This window comes from Aythya ferina (assembly GCF_964211825.1).
Source record: "Aythya ferina genome assembly, chromosome: 1".
NCBI classification, from domain to species: Eukaryota; Metazoa; Chordata; class Aves; order Anseriformes; family Anatidae; genus Aythya; species Aythya ferina.
The window spans coordinates 126523443-126541027 of record NC_140296.1 but is presented as its reverse complement, the minus strand read 5'-3'; the positions used below and the strand labels follow the sequence as shown (position 1 = coordinate 126541027).

Below are 17585 nucleotides of genomic sequence, written 5' to 3'. Positions count from 1 at the left end.
TCTACGTGTAATGCTTGATTGCAATGCATTATGATGACTTAACCAAGTTTATTCACTTTTCTTTTTTTGGCTGCATTGCTTTTAGAAAATCAGAACTTCATAGTTTTCAGGATTCAGGTTACTGGCAACATTGTTTTATAGGTCAAGTGCATTGCTGTGGAGTGCATTACCATGGAGAACATGGATATGGGGTGACATGGACATGGACTCCTTAAGAAGAGAGAAATATCTTCTGGATATTAGCTATTCAAAAATCCTTTGAAATCCTTATATAGGCATTAGTAAATATCCTTTATTATTATTATTATTATTATTAATTTTATTCATCCTGTTTCTTCTCAAATGTTAGAGGCAAAAGTCTTCTGATTATGTAGAAGAAAGAAAGAACATGGTTACCCATTTATCCCAGTTGCTGTTTTTTTAGACACATGGGCATCTTATACTGACTATTTCTGTAAACTGCCAATTGCACAACATAAATAGCACCCTTGTCCAAAAACAAACAAACAAACAAACAAACAAAACACCTGGCAATTAGGAACACTATGATTAGGACAATGTCTAACAAATGGTAACCCCACATGAAGGAATATGTTGTGCTCTCAAGTGTGGACTGATAAGAAAATAGCTCAGAGAATAAGCTGAACTGAGTTCAAGTTAAATGGTTATTTTCATTTCCTGTTTCCACTCTACCACCTTAGGCTGAGTGGAAGAGTAGGGCAGCAGGTGCCAGTCCATGAAATGAAATATTAGTCAGCCCTTTCTCAACCACTGTGTCTTCACTTCAGATTCAGTCGTGTTTCAGTGTGACTCACACACCTTTGGGACATCATTCACTACAGTCTCTCCTGGGCATCAGTCACGTACCAGATAGCTCAGCATCCTCAGCCAGGATGTTCCATGTCACAACCTCTCAACAGTTCATGTGGACAGAACTGTATCAAATACCCCTTTCCTAAATGTATTTTCATTTCCTCAAGATACTCATGAGAGCTACACGTTCAGTTCTTTCTGGAAGCTACTTGGCTCAACCACTTCCTTCAGCAACGAATTCATCAGTGTAATTTCATGACGTGGAAAAGCATTACTGCATTTTCACTCCTCAGTTTCATTGAATGGTCACTTTGTTCTCATACTGTGATACAGGAAGAACAGAAGCTCTCAAGTTTACTTTTCCTGCTCTAGTAATTACTCTCCTTTACAAAAATCTCTCCTTTACAAAACAGCAACCTCAGTTTTTCTAACCTCTCTCAGAGAGTTTTTACATGCCTTAATTATTCAGGTCACCATTTCCCAAAACCTCACATTTAAGGTCAGACATGCATCCTCCACAGAGCATTCAGACAACATTGTCCACACCGGTGCTGAAATCTCATGGCGATGATTATACAGTTAATTTTAAACCTTGAAGGGGTAACATCATTCTAAACATTCCCCTTACCATTGCACTGTTGACGCTGAATTTCATTTTCTGCTGTGCTGTCTGATCATCTTCCTTGTTTTAGGTCTGACTCAAGTCTTCCAGAATCCGCTCTCATGCCACTGTTCTGAATTATTTTGTCTTCTGCAGAGGTTGTTGCTTCACTGTTCACTTTTCCCTTCTCCTTCCACATGATTAATAGATGCACAAGAACACAGGGTGGATCCTTAAAACATTTTTCTCTTAACCTTTTACCACGACAATGAATTGTCTAATTGTCCCTTGCTTGCTGCCTGTAGGACAGTCCTTGTTCAAAGACAATTCTCATCTTGCCCTGCAGCGCTTAAAATTTTTTAGGCTTTTTGCTCCCACAATCTAAGGAAGGCCATTTTGGAAAGTCCCTTCTCAGTGTTGGATTTGTCTTTCTACAGTTCAACTTTGGCCATGCTATACCTATTTGTTCATAATCAGCAGTATCCTTCCCCTTGAAAGCTCTTTTTCCTACCTGTTGCTTACTGTCATATGTGTTTTTAGCCAGCCATCAGAATATTTCCAAGGCTTTGTTTTACTAGGCAAGATTTTTAAGCTCTACTAGCAGGATCATCTTCCCCAGGAAATCCTAGAAGCTGTTCTTCCTCCTGCTTCTGTTTGAAATAATTTTTGTTGAGAATGACTAATCAGAATTATTCACAATATTACGTATGAGATTTCATCTGTGATGGTGCAATATTACTTTTTCTTTTCCTCTTATAGAAAATTCTCTTGATTCTCTCCGATTTATTTTTTAGAAATTCATCTTATGTGACCCTGAATGCTCAAAAGTTCCTCTTCTCCTCCTGCCCCATTTCCAATGGGTGAGTTCCCATGGGGGGGAAAAAAAAAAAAAAAAAAAAAAAAAAAGCAATTCTTGGCACTAAATTTTACATATGTGACTCTTATGCGAGATCTCATTTCATCCAAATTTCAGAGGTCTTTCAGTATGCTTTTGTAAAACCCTGATCATTCTGTCCTTGTGCTATCAGCAAATTTCATCCAAATGTTCTTTTTATTTATGCCAAGTCCACGAAATCAAATATGAAACAAAAACTGACCTGTGTTAGTAATCCCTTTTCTCTATCAAGATGAACAGGATGGTGTAGCTTTGCAAGACAATAATATAAAAAGTCTCCTACACCCTCAGAATTGGAGTTGGATATGAAAAAGCAAAGTTTTTCTTAATTGTTCTCTGTAACCTCCCCTGATCCAACACATCCACTAATTCTTTCACAGACTTCCTGATTCTCACACACTGAAAGACTCTCATTTATACTTTTCATTCACTTCATTGTTTGCACTTCAACTCCCTATTCCAGCTTCCATCCTAATTATTACGTGCTGCAAATTCAAGCTTCTGTCTACTGTAAATTTTGAAGACTCTCTTGCGTGACTCCAGGTTTCTCAGAAATTGTAACTTAAGTCACACAGGTATCCTGCTTTTCTTTTGATCCACAGAGATGCTTGTCATCCAAGACTATTATTATGCCTGATATTATATGTATGTGCAGCACTTCTAAGGATTTTAATCTTTTACTATTAACTCTGATGCCTAGTTCTCAGTCAGGATGCAACAGCACGAACTGCTCATTAGTGTGAGCTATTGCGATCAAACTTTGTATCCTGTCTGCATTTTCACACCGCCTGCTTTTGAAGTGGCAGACAGTTAGTCAGCCTCCCTGCGCTTCAGTGTTTGTGAAATGTAGGGGCTCTGTGAAAAGCGACTTGAGGTGGTCCCACATTCACTGCTTCACAGCAACCTCTGTCCACACATACAGGCAGACTGAACTTTTCTAGCTGCCAATCCTGGGATGTGAGACCACAGCTTTTCTTCCTTGGCACCACTGCCGAATATGAAGACCAAAAGTATCATACACAAAACGGGTTCCTTTAAGGACAGCTACTAACTGATCTTTTGGTTTGTTCATTCTAACTAACTTAAACTTATAATGCAATTCTGTTGTTTCAATACAGGCAGGAGCAGTATCCAGCATCCTCTCTCAGAGCTATTTTAATTCTGCAGGGCTAACAAGCAAGAAAAACAGTAAAAATTATTTCAGTCACTCAGGTCAGAAGATTAGTCAGAACACACCTAAGCAACTTAACTGCTGAGTAAGAAGGTACCTTTTTACGTACAGCTTTTCAGAGGAAAATCACTTTGTCACTTTCCTATATATTCATTGAGTCCATAGTAACATAACATCTGTAACCATAGATCAGCGGGCTTTTGGGCCCAAGAATCTGCTATTCATTATCAGTTTGCGTAACTACTGAAATGTCTCATTTGCGAGTACTTTGTAAGTCTTAACTAAGTAGTGTCACTTAGTAAACCTTGTGATTCAGTAAAGTGCAATTATCATGGAGATATTTTCTCATGGAAATCTTGTTGGATGTTTCACACTGAAAGAAAAGCTGTATGAAATGAAAATGAATGTTGAATACATTCAGTCCATTCACTGGCATGCCTGCAACTTCTCTCTTCCTGAGAACGCTCCTCCAGCCCCAACCCAGCTGCTCTCTGGCCTTACGAGCACCCACGTTGCACGGGAGTCTGCATTTAAGCATCACTCACTTGTCATGCTGACTCTATCTGATCTGACTTCACCCTCCAAGCTTTTCAGCTGGAGTTGAAGCTCCAGAACAAGATTCCCATTTGGACCACTTCTAAACCACAGGGAACCCATAGCAAAGGGTGCCCTTCAAATAGGGCGTTTGACCTCAGGCAGACAAGAGTCTCCTGATGATGACCCTTGGGAATGAGCCCTGCCCTGGTACCCACCTACAGCCACTACACCTGTCTGAAGGATGGGGGGAAAAGCTGGTTGCCCAGCTTTAAACCTTTGCTATAAAGAACAAGAGGCCACTTGCAGAGACCTAAAAGGTGGAGAGTTCCTACAGAAAACAGGAGACCAAATCACACAGAATCACAGAATTTTCTAGGTTGGAAGAGACCTCAAGGTCATCGAGTCCAACCTCCAACCTAACGCTAACAGCCCTCCACTAAACCATATCCCTAAGCTCTACATCTAAACGTCTTTTGAAGACTTCCAAGGATGGTGACTCCACCACTTCCCTGGGCAGCCTGTTCCAGTGCCTCACAACCCTTTCAGTGAAGAAGTTCTTCCTAACATCTAGCCTAAAACTCCCCTGGCTCAACTTAAACCCATTCCCCCTCGTCCTGTCACCAGGCACGTGGGAGAACAGGCCAACCCCCACCTCGCTACAGCCTCCCTTGAGGTACCCATAGAGAGCGATAAGGTCGCCCCTGAGCCTCCTCTTCTCCAGGCTGAACAAGCCCAGCTCCCTCAGCCGCTCCTCATAGGACTTGTTCTCCAGGCCCCTCACCAGCTTCGTCGCCCTTCTCTGCACCCGCTCAAGCACCTCGATGTCCTTCTTGTAGCGAGGGGCCCAAAACTGAACACAGTACTCGAGGTGCGGCCTCACCAGAGCCGAGTACAGGGGGACGATCACCTCCCTAGCCCTGCTGGTCACACTGTTCCTGATACAAGCCAGGATGCCGTTGGCCTTCTTGGCCACCTGAGCACACTGCTGGCTCATATTCAGCCGACTGTCCACCATCACTCCCAGGTCCTTCTCTGCCTGGCAGCTTTCCAACCATTCCGCAGAAGGAAAGAACAAACCACCCGCGGGTGAGCAACCCAGGCTGGGATTCTCCTGCTTTTGGAAGGGGGTTTCTGTGTTAAAAGCACGCCGCTGCGCTGGGGCTCCTGAGGGCTTCGGGAAGGGTTTGTGTGGTGCAGCTCCTGCGCGAAGGCAAGGAGAGACCCACGGCACGATAACTCGTGTGTGAACTGTGCTTTTGTGTGGCCCGAGGTGTGCCTGCCCATCCTCATGGGCTGCATTTACTCCTTTATTTAGTGTTTGGTGTTACAACAAGACACAGCACGCGGCTGCGAGCCTCTGTGGCGACTGACAGCCTCCCCCCCCCCGCCCTGACAGGGCAGCGCCTTCGCGCCCCGGCCCGGCCACCGTCCCGCCGTGACGTACGCGGGGGGGGGGCAACCACCCTACGGCGCATGCGCGCGCCGCCTCCCGCAGGCCGGCCCCAAGTGCGAGGGCTGGACCGGAAGCCGCAGCCCGCGGACAGGAAGTGACCCCTCCGCCGCCCGCCCCTCTCTTGCGGGCGTCCGCGCGGCCCTTTGTGAGTCACCTGACTGGCAGCGCCAGCCGGCCAATAGCAGCTCCCGGAGGGGGGAACGAGCCAATCAGGGCCGAGCTGCGGGCCGGCCTGGCCCCGCCTACCATGGAGGGGGGGGGCCGCGCTGAGGAGCGAAGGCGCCGGCGGGCGGGCGGGCGCGCGAGGGGGGCGGGGCCGGGCACGCGCCGCGCGCGCGCCCCCGAGGCTCCCCGCAGCCCCTGGGGCGGCCGGGCCGGGCCCGGGGCCGCATCCGCAGCGCGCGGCCACGGGCGGGGCGGGGAGGGGAGGGGAGGGGCGGGGCCGCGCGCTCTTAAGGTGGCGCCGCCGCTGAGGGGCGGGGGGAAGGAGCCTCGCCTCGCCGCTGGGCACGCGGTTGAAGCGCTTCGTTGTGTTGGGTGTCGTTACGCGGCGGTGCTCAGGAAGGGCTGAGAAAGTCCTCAGAGATGTAATAAATATACATCGAGACAGCTCTGCGTTGTGCTGGGTTCCTGAGGCGGGTGCTGGTTACCCGCGGAAGGAATGAACCCTCCATCGTGTGCGAAGCCCGTGGCATCTTGAAAAGCCAAAATATATCGGATATGATGTAAAAATAAGTAAAATAAACTGCGTGAGGACTAGTTGAGTCGTTTTTCGTGTCCCCATCTGCTGTCCCTGCTCTTGTACTTGGCTTGCAGAGGCCTTGGGATGGGTCTTTCCGCTCTCAGAGTACCAGACGTGGCGATGGGGTCACGATCCGTTATCCTCCACGTTCCTGCAGCACGTAGCTGCCTCTGGAAGCCCCTTTTAGTATTTAATAGCATTCTCATATTTATCTCCTTTCAAGTAGCAGAGTAAGTCAATCACATCAGATCGTTTCTGCCTATAAAAAACAATGTTTCAGACATTAACTTGTGGGAGAAGACAGCAGACACAAAGAGTAAAAATAACTGGGGAATACACGTGGGGTACCTGGAACGTGTTGAGTCCAGCTGCAGTTTTCCAATGCTCCTGCAGCTGGCTGCAGGTCAAGCAACGCGCAGAGCCCACGCTCTGGTTCCCCCCAGCATGGTGATGCTCCTGTCGTGCCTCTCAGCAGGGTGATGAGCCCGTGCACCACGTGGACACAAACCCTGGCAAGAAGGGGACTGGAGGACTTGTGGGAATAGCAGGGAGGAACAAAGACCACCTGCCCCAAAGAGAAATCCTAAGGGGAGGTAAAAAGCCATGGGAGTAGGAGCTGAGGTGCTTACCCAGAACTGGAGCAAGATGGGGGAACAATGAGAACAGGACAGGGCTCTGCCACGGCCTGCAGAGGTGAGGGCGAAGACGTGGATGTTGGCCCTTGGTAATGAGAGGGAACACTGTAATGGGATCTGTAATGAGAGAATAATATGGGTAAAGGGACAGGGAATCGTCCCGGACAGAGAGGAGTAGATAATAACAAAGGGTGAAGAGCTCCTGCCAGAGCTGCTGGCAAAACAAAGGTTTGGTTTGGGAGAAGAGGGCACAAACTTCCTGACAGAGTGGACATCAAGTGTTAGTTCCTGGTATGTCCTGAAATGAAGGCATGGGAGTTTGGCACAGATTTTGACACATTGAAGGAATGCAAAGAGTGTCTGGTAGATACAAGAAAAAACGAAGCCCTGCTAAAGTAGCAAGTCTTACAGGAGCTGCTGAGCCATCAGAACGGTTTTCACATTACAGTTTATAGAAGAAAAAATAAGAAAATTTGCTCAGAAAATAAATGTATTTCCCTCCCAGTGTATTCCATGTCCTGAGCTCCACGTTTCGTAGCAGTGTTACTGCTTGGAGGGGTGCAAATACAAAGCTAGCCATGGAAAGAAGAGATTGATTCAGAGATGGGGAGTCTTCCAGATGAGTGTCGGGGTGTTACAGGTTTGCGCATTTCAGGTTTCCACGTGTCAGCGGCCGGCCTGCAGCACTGGCCTTAGATTCAGGGGGATCTCATGCAGCGTCTCTTCCTTCTCCCATGCAGGTTTTGGCGTATTGCATCTTATTACCCCAGCCACCTCACCGGGCAGCCTGCTGTGATGTTCTGACGTTACGGGCAGCCCGTGTGCCCAGCGCCAGCCTCGCAGTGTGCCCACGCGAGGCTCATCATTTGCAGCCAAGGGGGTGGAAGTGCGACAACACGGCAGGCAATTGAGGGGGGATTTGTGTAGTGCTTTGGCTGGTTATAACGTGTTACGGGACTGCGGGGGAAACACCCCGAGCTTTGGGGACGCTCCTGTGGAAGGTTATGGAAGAACACACGAAGGCAGATGAGCGGGGACAGGGCTCAGAACCGGGCTGGGAGGGCTGAGGGGAGCGGGGCAGCGCCCGGCACGGCGCCCACACCCCGGGTAGGGCCGCGCTGAGGCGGCGGCCGCCATTTGGGAGCGGGGCCGGGCGGCGGCGCCTCCTTAACCCGCGTGAGGCGGGGGCGGCCGCGGCCGGGGGGAGCCGGAGGAGGCGGAGCGGGGCCGGGGAGGAGCCGGGGCCTGCAGCGGAGCCGCCGCCAGCAGCAGCAGCCGCGGGAGCGGCGGGGCCTGGAGGGACTCAGCGCCGCCCGCCCGGGCGCCCCCTCCCCGTCCCCCATCCCCCGTCCCCCCCCCTGCTCCGGCACCAGGGCCCGGGGAGCCCCCGGGGGCGCAGCCGAGGCCCGGCGGACGGCGGCGGAGGCGGGCGCTGAGCCCCGAGGGCCGCCGCGGCCTCCCGCGGTAGCCGGGGCCGGGGCCTGGGGGGAAGCCGGGGCCGGAGCTCAGGGCGCTGGGCTGGGCTGGGCCGGGCAGGGCTGGGCCGGGCCGGGCCGGGCCGGGCTGGGGGGGACCCCCGCGGCCTGCCGGGGGTGGCGGGGATAGCCCCGAGCGGCCCCGCGCCCCCCCGGTGCCCGTCTGGGCGGTGAGGAGATTCCCCCCCCAAGGCACGGGAGGAGCCGGCCCGCAGGAGGCACCCCGGGCGCCCCAGGGAGGCAGCGGGCAAGGCAGAAATAAGCAGGAGCCCCGGCTGCGTGTGCAGTGGTTTTGGTTATTTATCCCTGCTCGGGAGGGAGAGCACGGGTAAATTTAGGTGCCTCCTCTTCCCTTTTCCAGCTGCTGCTGGCCGCTGGAGGTAAAGGTGATTTGCAGTACTGAGCTACCCGATCCCCCGCCGTCCCAAGGGAGATCCCGCCTTCCCTAACCCCAAGGGGGTTTTCTCCAAGTGTTCGCTGACCTCCCGATTACAGGGAGGGGAAAAGGCAGAGATCCCCGATAATACCCACAGCGTTGGCAAGAGTTATTTCACAGAAAGTGGTCCCGCCACCCCCAAGGACAAGGTGCACCTACAGGAAAAAGAAGAGGGACTTCCAGGTAGGGAGGCCATTGGAGATCAATTTCCCCAATCTGACAGGCGGCAAGGAGAAGAAAAGGCAGTCTCCCGGGGGAACACCCCTTTGGTGTTCAGCTGCCAAAAGGGAGAGCGGATCTCCATCCAGGGATAAAACCAGCAGTTTTAGGGAGGTGACAGTCCCAGGCAGATTGTTATAATACTCAAGATTCTGATTTAATCTGCAACCCCCACGCCCTCGAAATATTTCTTGAAGAAGCTCTTGGAATAACTGACAGCAACATTCTGAGGATGGGTCTCAGAGAAGTGTGAAGAGCAGCACCCCAGAAACCAGCACTGAAGATAATCCACCTCCCTCCAGAAGAATCTTCCAGTCAGAGTGAGTGACCGCATTATATCACCTTCCTATTCCTATCTGTCCTTCTCTTTTGCTTTTTATCTTTATTTTCCATGTCTCTTCTCTCACCATATCTTCTTTCCTTTTAATCTTTTTTTTTTTTTTTCCTCTCCTGTTGTTTCTGAACCTTTTCCAAACCTTCCTATGGCTGTTTTTCTCCATCTCTTGTCATTTTGTGATCTTGTACCCTATGTGTAATTGATCTGATGCCTTTCCTTGCTATTTAGTTTATTGGAGACCTTAACCTTAATTAATTGTAAGAAACCTTGCTGTCCTCTCCCTTCTATTTTATTGCACTGGTGCATTAATCCTAGGCTCAGCCTTCGTCATCTCTGGTGTGGAGTGAATTTCTTCCATTCAGGGGTCATTGAGAAGGATAATACTGCCCAAAAAGTATCGAGGAGATACAGACGGTGATTTGCAGTGCTAGTGCCCAAGGATGCCTCCATGGGGCTGGAGTGGCAGTTGTTCTCCTTGCATGCCTTCCTGTGCAAATAACGGTGGTGATAAAATCACCATGGGATGCAGACCTTCCTGTGCTTGGGATCTGAACGTGCAGGTCCCGCGTGTCCTGCTGTACCTCGGGGCTGTGGGGTGGACGCTGGTGTGAGTGCCCTTGGGAGTGGGATCTGTTGTGCTCGGGGGCCTAGGAATGAAAAATCACGGTAGTGCTAGTGGGACCTGCTCTGAAAGTCAGAAGAAGCCATTCTGCTGCTGCCAGTCTTGGTGTGTGTTGTACGCTGTCCTCACGTGAAGGGTAACCCTGGTGCCGTCGCGAGCCAAGCCGGCTGCTTTCTGTAGACAAGACAGTTAATTTCCAGCCCCAGATGACTATTCTGACAGCAACGTGATTTCCTGAGAAATCGAGTCCAAGGGAGGCTTCGTTTCAAATGAAGTCAAAGCAGATCCCTGTAGCAGAAGAACCAAACCCACGGGTACCTCACCTGAGGTACTTCTATTTGTGTTCTCCACTGAGACAGCAGTGAGGAAATCCAAGATCAAAGGGCCCTTGACCAGGACAGGAAGCCTTGCAGTATGCATTTCACAGAACAGTGAGCAGGGAAACCCTGAAGAAAAAACGTGGCCAGTGAGATCAGACAGGGGATGATGCCTCCAGGTTCCTCCAAAACAATTCCCCATTTCTGCAGGGAATTTTGACAGTTATCCATAGCTTGAGAAGGTGCTCCTTGCGAAGGGGAGACTGAACCCAGAGGTGATGTATATTCAGAGTACTGTTAGATGCCCTCCTACCTGTTGCCCTACAGTTATGCAATCAGCCTGTTTTGAGTACAGTGTTATCTAGCGCAAGAGAAGAGATAACTGAGGCATTTTGTCCTTTGTACATTCAGGGGGGTAACTGACTTCTCATGCTCTAGAGGTTAAATTCAAGGGGGTAGCTAACTTTTCATTCTCCAGAGGCCAATTTACCTTGCTCTGTCCCCATCCTCACAGTAATGACTTGACATTTTTCAAGTGCTTTTGGCTCTGATGGATGCCAGGGCGCTTTACAGAATATATGTGCCAGCCTTACAGAATTCTGCTTTCCTGCAATGATTATTTTTGTGTGTGTATATATATATTTGTATATGTTTCCCTTGGTTATTATGATTTTTTTAGTTTGTATCAGAGCCTTTTTTTTTCACAACAGACATCCAGGGCAGAAACTCATATGCTGTAGTGTAATTGTTGGCTATTTATTTGGTAATTGCTGACAGTGCATTCGGTGCTGACTCAGACACACAAAATTAAGACAATCTCTGCTCTGAAGATCTTGTAGTCTGAAATACAACTATACAAAAGCCAGGACAGACTGATAAAATCGAGGGAGGGGGTAATCTTTTGGGAGCATAGGTTTTCCGTGGTGATGTTGGTATTTTCATCAAACGTTTATCACAGACTGAAATGCAGCTTCCTCTGAGGTGGAATACTGCAGCTGTTTTGCATCATTTATTTTATTCAGAAGTATCCATGAAAGAAAAATGGAGAATATTGCCTTCATAAAAAGTGCAAGGTACTGTATAGACGCATTTGAATGGAAGCACTATGTCTTTAAGCGTTTACATTAAGAATATTAAACATGAACACCTAAAATTAGACTTCTGAAACCACATTTAGGTACCTAAGTAAATAGCCTAATTTTCCTAAGTGCCCAGGAATGTAGAGTTGACTTAACAGAGGCAATGAAGTCTTCACTGTACAGAGACACTTAAACGCATGTGTATGGATTTGTAAGTTTAAATTTGGTCATTCATCATTCCCAAAGTTGACTGTTAAAGTTGAAGCAGCGTGATTCTGCCCCGCGTGTGCTCCACTCTCATCTCAGAACTTCATGTCAAGCCCTAAGGTAAAATGCAATGAGAAGGTCTGGACAGTTATGTCAAAAGGATTAAATTACTGAAAGGTTAGGAGGTTATATTAATGTTTCAGTATGTGTTCTGTAAGTTTCTTGGATTTTTATCTTGAAATCTGGTTCTGTAGGCAAGCGTCTAGGGTAGAATAAAGAGTCAGACAGTTTCAAATGAAACAGAATAAATGATTTTTAAGGAGTTCAGATATCATTTCCCAGTCCAAGATGTGGTTGTGACTATACTAGTACTTATTTTTTCAATAAAAATGCAGCTGAATGCTTATGTCTCTCAAGAAGGTCTTTTCTCATCCCAGAGGTACTGGTATCTTCACTTACTACGTCCTGCTGTAAATTTCAGCTGACCTTTGTAGTGGGAGATTCGGTCTGCATCACAGTCTGGATCTTTGGCCCTTCAAGTGTCAGAAAAGAAGTATGGTTAATGGCAACTGTGATATGGACAGCTGTCTCTCAAGAGCAGGGCTGAGATGATTATCTCATTTTACACAGCTGTCAGACAGGAATTACATCTCTGTCATTAGCAATCAGAAGATGAGATGCTTTTGGACTCGCTTTTCCATTTGCTTTCCCCAATTTTGGGATTGTAACCAGTGACTTGAGAACAGAACCCTCTGTGCGCTGTGGCACTTCGTTTGCAGAAACTGTTGCCTTGTGATGCTTTAATTAAATAATAATAATAATAATAAAATGTTTCTAGCACTTCCAGAAGACAACTTGGAAAGTGAGGGTAGTGCCCAGATTGACAGCCCAAAATTGTTACTTCCAAAATGTGTGAATTTTCCAGTTGTGTCAATACTGAAGCCTAAAGAAAAGTATCTGAACCCCTGTTTTGCTGGCTGCTGTACTCATTATTTTATCAAGAATATCCCGCTTGTGTTCAACTACAAAATGCTTATCATTTTTATAGGATTTAACATTGATACTTGCTACCTACTGTGCTGTTGGTGTGTCCTCCTTCTGAGGTATATGTGATGAACATAAAAATCCATGGCATACGTCTACTCTGCCCTTAGTTTTTCCATGTTTTAAGGCATCCTCTGAGTGTATGTTACTGAGAGAGGGCAAGCATGCTGCAGTACTTTTTCACAATGAATGAGCTGCAAAATTTTCATTTTACCTTTGAAAAGGAACATGCAGAATACTGGGAACATTTCAGAATGCAGAGAACAGAGCGTAGGACCCGTTACAGGTGTGAGCTGTGGTGCCTTGCCAATATTTGGACCAGCCAGCTGTTTTATCCTCCTGTCTTTGACTGCTCCATCCTCTACCCCGTCCTAATATGACCCTTTGAGTCGATGCCTTAAAGGCAGAAGACACAGATGCTGCGAGCTGCGGACCTCGTGAGCAGTTTCCTGAATCCCATCCCTGGCTTCCCATCGTTGTGTCATAGTCAGGCTCCTCTCCTGCACCTTTAAGGCCCAGCGTGTTTCCACCCCATCTACTTTACTTTCACTTCCTCCTACACCCCAGTACTCCTCCCAGTTCTCTCTGTACTGCTCTTTGCATCTTATTTTCCTTACTGTCCGTTTGTCATTCTCTCTTGTGGCCCTAGAAGCCTGAAACATTTCTTGTCTCTTCAAAGAGAAGCATTCCCTATGTCCTTTAAAGTTTCTTTACTATCAGGAGTCCTTTCTTAACCCGTTTCACAGATCTCATTATTTCTGCACCTGTATTTCACCATGTATTTCACCATTATTGCACCTGTATTTCAGTCTTTTTGGCTTTTGTTAGATTATATGCTTGTGGATAAACTTTTCCTTTTTTTTTTTTTTTTTTTTTTGGCCAGAGTTTATGTCAAGAAGCACATTTTATACAAATATAAAATAAATGAAACTCTGTTCATCTGAAAATGTCTAGGTCAACAAAGCTGGGGAATGGTACTTTGTCTCCCATGTTCCTTTCCTTCCCCTTCCTTTCTTCATGTTTTTTTTCTTCAAGGTTTTATTTGGTTGGAATGAAAGCCCCTTGCACTGCAATCTCTGGTTGCTCCCAGCACCTCAGGAGCTTGGTTTTGAGTTGGTGTGAACAATTTGTGCAAGGCCCAGTGCCTCATTTCTGATCCGATCTCTCTAAGCTGGTCGGTTTACTTGACATGAAGTCAACAAATAAAGGCATGTGTGTTTTTGTTTGGCCTTTCTAATGTATGACAGAGACTGAGTAATGAGCGAGAGATGAGTGAGAGCTTTTATACCTGGAGGAAGAAGTATTTGCTTTTTATTCTTTACATTAGCAATTCAAATTTTGTTTATGCTCTTTGCTGTGTAAAGGCTGTGGCTGATGGTGAGAAACATATACATACTGCTAAAAGTTCAAATCTGAATAACTGGGAAGGAATCTGGACTGCTTGTTGTCATCAGTTAAAGGAGCAAAGTTTGTGAATTCTCAGTTTCCCTCCAAAAAATTAAGGAAAAAAATATTTTAAAAATCTCCCTCTCCATCAGTAACTTGCAGACAAGAATGGGCAAACTATTAATTCCCTTTGAAATTCCCTTTCTCTCCACCTGAGCAAAGCAGACAGGGTTTCAAGGTTGAAAGCTGGCGTGGGCGTGCTGTGTGCTCCGCGTGGCTCTGCTGCTGCTCTGCTGGCTGACCTGGCGCCGCGTGCTCCTCTTTGCACAGCTTCCTATTGACGCTGGAAGAGGGAATCGGGAATCGTCCCTTCCAAGGGTTCCAGAGTGTGAGGAGGAGAAACCCTTCATGAAGGCTGGGTGTTGTTATTGGTGTTCTTCTTCCTGTCGATTACCTTAATTGCGGTGTGAAATTGAACTCGACGCCTCTGCGTGCTGCTTTGCTTGGCGCTGAGGAGCAGTGGCAGCACGATGCCCCTGGTCGTTCGTGTTTCGTGGCAGGACCCACAAAGCCAGAACTGAAGGGTGACAGATCCTGTGCCGTGTCAGTAGCCTGGGATTGTTTTTAAAGTTGACTTGAGTATAGATACTCTGACTCCCTTGAAGAGTCTCCTTCTAAGATCTCTAGTGACCTTTTCTTGGCCAGGTCTCAGGGTCTGTATTCCATCTTCATCCTTCTTGGCTTCCCTGCTGTTTTTGACACTTGATCATGCCCAGTCTTGAAATCTTGTCCTCCTTTGACTTTTGTGTCTGTATTTTCCTGGTTTCCCTCCTGCTGTTCTAGTTACTTATTCAGTTACTTCTGTACTAGGCCATTTACCTTCCTCCATTTATTTTTTCATAAGTTAGACACACAGACCCACTTCTGGCATGCTCTCCTGGCTTTTTTTCACTTTCTTCATGCCAGCGATATTACATTATGCATTTCAGCATACCACCTTAATGTCTCATTTTTTTTTTTTTTTTAATGATTTGCTGATAGTTCAAAATTGCTGAGACCAGGATGAAACCCCAGAAATCTCCCGTGAGATTTCCCTTTGTTTCCTGCTTTCCTCTGTTGCAACCTCCCACAGTTGGACCCTAGTTGGACGTGGGTTTTCTCCGAATCACACTGTTATTTTTACACTTACGATACAAGACCTCGTCCTCCAGTTTCATGCCCTTAATCTGCTGCTTCTTTCTTAGTTACCTGTTTGGGTAACCCCTATGCTTTCTGTTTTGCTTGCCATCTCAGCTACTGCTCTCTCTTCTTCCTGGCCTCTGACAATTCTTACTTTCCCCGAGTCTTGTCAAAAAGACAGTTGCTGAAGCAAAACCTCCTGGCATTTTTAGTCAAAGCATTGCCACCTCTCCTCCCCCTCAGTTCTGCCCGTTGGCCATCGTGCACCACGTAAGGTCACAGTTTCTCGCCCCTCCTCTGAGGGGCCTTCCACATTTATGCCTCTCCCCTATCTCTTTCTGCCTTTTATTGTGTTGTCCTTTGCTCTCCAGCAACACAGGCATGACGCTGTGCCTTTCCATTTCTTGCGTGATCATCCCTTCGCATTCCTCCTCAGCTGACTCATACCTTGATACATATAGGAGAATTGCCAGCCAATAGAGGCGAGACAAACTGGAGGTTACTTATTTACATATTTGAAAATTATTCCGAAGGCCTTGCCGATACTCAGATGTAGCTGGGTTATTGTTGCATGTGTCCTCCTCTCCCAGGCTGCTCCTGCGAACGGGACCGATTACAAAAGTAAATACAGATAGTCATAAGCGAAGGCACATCTCGGAGACTGGGAAGGTCAGAGCTGGAGCAGAAAACATTTATTCAGAACAGCAAGGTGGCAGCTGTGGTAAGCGTGCGTGTGGAAGAACGTGGCTTCTTTATGAGTCTGTAACAGCCCGAACAGGAGGCTTGGTCTGAGGATGACACACAGAAAGTAGCACTTCGTAGGTAGGATACAGAGTGCCAAGTAGCAGTAATAGCATTTTAAGCTAGAAGAAGGAACTAATGGGTGTACATCCCTTCTCCTGTGGTACGTGGAATCCTTTTGATGTTCACACTTGCTGAAAATCCTTAAAAGTTGTGCACCTGGCTGGAGGCTGTCAGATGTCTCCTGGAAGACTGTTCAATCACATTAGTTCAAATGAACAGCTAACAAAGAAGTGAAAAAGGATTGTGTTTAAAGTTGTGCTTGAGACATAATTTGTGAACTTTACACAGGGCTACGTGATTCATCTGATCAATCTACAACTTAAATTTCATCTGTACTTTGCTTCCAAGCTCTTCTTTAACAACTTTTTCTGCAGGGCTTTGGTAATCTCAACTCTGGGAGCATTTCCTGTGCTAGGTGGTACTCCACTGATCTGTACTTGATACCAGTTTCCTTGTTCTCTGTGAATTCAATGCAAAGTTGGTGCTTGATACTCATTTTCTCACAAGGTCAGTGTGGGTTGTGGCTTGTTTCAGCAGCTATTGCAGAATTCGTATGGACTAATGTCTTTTTCAGTGGTTCAGCTTTTGGTGAACAGGCCACTTGCAGTCAGATTTTCATTTTTTACTGACAGATCCATTTTTTAATGTGAATAAGAACACATTTTTTTTTATTTACAAGTGCATGTTGCATTTTTTTAACCCGGGCTTTTCTAGCTGTCTTTGCAGTGATGTGAAGATCTTCTGAACAAGATACTTTGCATGCTGATCTACTTCTGATTGTCTCTAATTTCAGAGACAATCTGTGTGTCATATCAGTGTTTGCATATCCTGTACTGAAGCTTTACTACGGGATATGATTCTGATAGGCAGCTAAAATCGAAATCCTTCTTTTCAAGCTAGGTGCTTCCATGAAGCTGGGGGAAAATACCTTCTCTTAAATATGGTTTGTCTACCTCCGACTTCTGGGTTTCCAAGGGAAACCTTCGTTCCAGATATGTGCTCATGAATTTGAACTATTTCCAAAAACAATACCCAATACCTTTTCCAGTGTAGGACTAATTGTTCTGTTAATATTCGTGCCAAAAGATTTCTCCTACCTTCCTGGCATGTGCTTAGAATCGTGCTCCTGTTTCCAATGGTAAGATGTTGCGTAGTGGTTCTGAAGGTGGAGGGATGCTGTAGAGATCCTTCTGCTGGGGTGATCTATTTTCATTGTGCTGCTTCAAATTTACTTGGTTTGCTTTTACTTTTTTTTTTTTTTTTTTTTTTTAACATAATAATGGGACATGGGGCTTATTATTAGAATAAATCTTTTATGATGGTCTTACTACAACTAAAGTAACTTTTAGCTCAGAAGTATTTTAAGCATGCCACTATTCTCAATATCATTTGCTGTTTCTTTTAACAGGTGTTACATATTCCCCACTCTCACTTGCACAGCACCATAAATAAGCACACTAATCTTAACTTTGAACACATCTTCAGACTGTCTGAGGGGTTTCTGCAATGTTTGCTGAGCGTTTCTCTACATTTCTGCAGCATGTTCATGTAGCAAATGACAAAAGTCTTTTGAGTAGTTGGTCTTACTACTAAAATTTAGATCAAACTGTTTGATTCTACCCTTTTATGCCTG

The 17585-nt window shown here is 46.7% G+C and overlaps 1 protein-coding gene and 1 long non-coding RNA gene across 3 annotated transcripts in view; one reads left to right on the top strand and one right to left on the bottom strand.

Moving 5' to 3' along the window:
• Nucleotides 1-5950: 5950 nt before the first annotated feature.
• LOC311430096 lies at nt 5951-7894 on the bottom strand. Its single transcript, XR_014688556.1, has 2 exons — nt 6561-7894; nt 5951-6471 (listed from the first exon to the last, which is right to left on the bottom strand). It is a non-coding gene; the product is annotated as an uncharacterized lncRNA (long non-coding RNA).
• Nucleotides 7895-9156: 1262 nt separating this feature from the next.
• FOXJ2 (forkhead box J2) overlaps nt 9157-17585 on the top strand; it is a 29220-nt gene continuing 20791 nt past the window's right edge. For both annotated transcript variants that reach the window (XM_084529191.1, XM_084529190.1), the window contains exon 1: nt 9157-9297. The gene's annotated coding sequence lies outside the window, so the exon portion shown is untranslated. The remainder of the gene's footprint in view (nt 9298-17585) is intronic.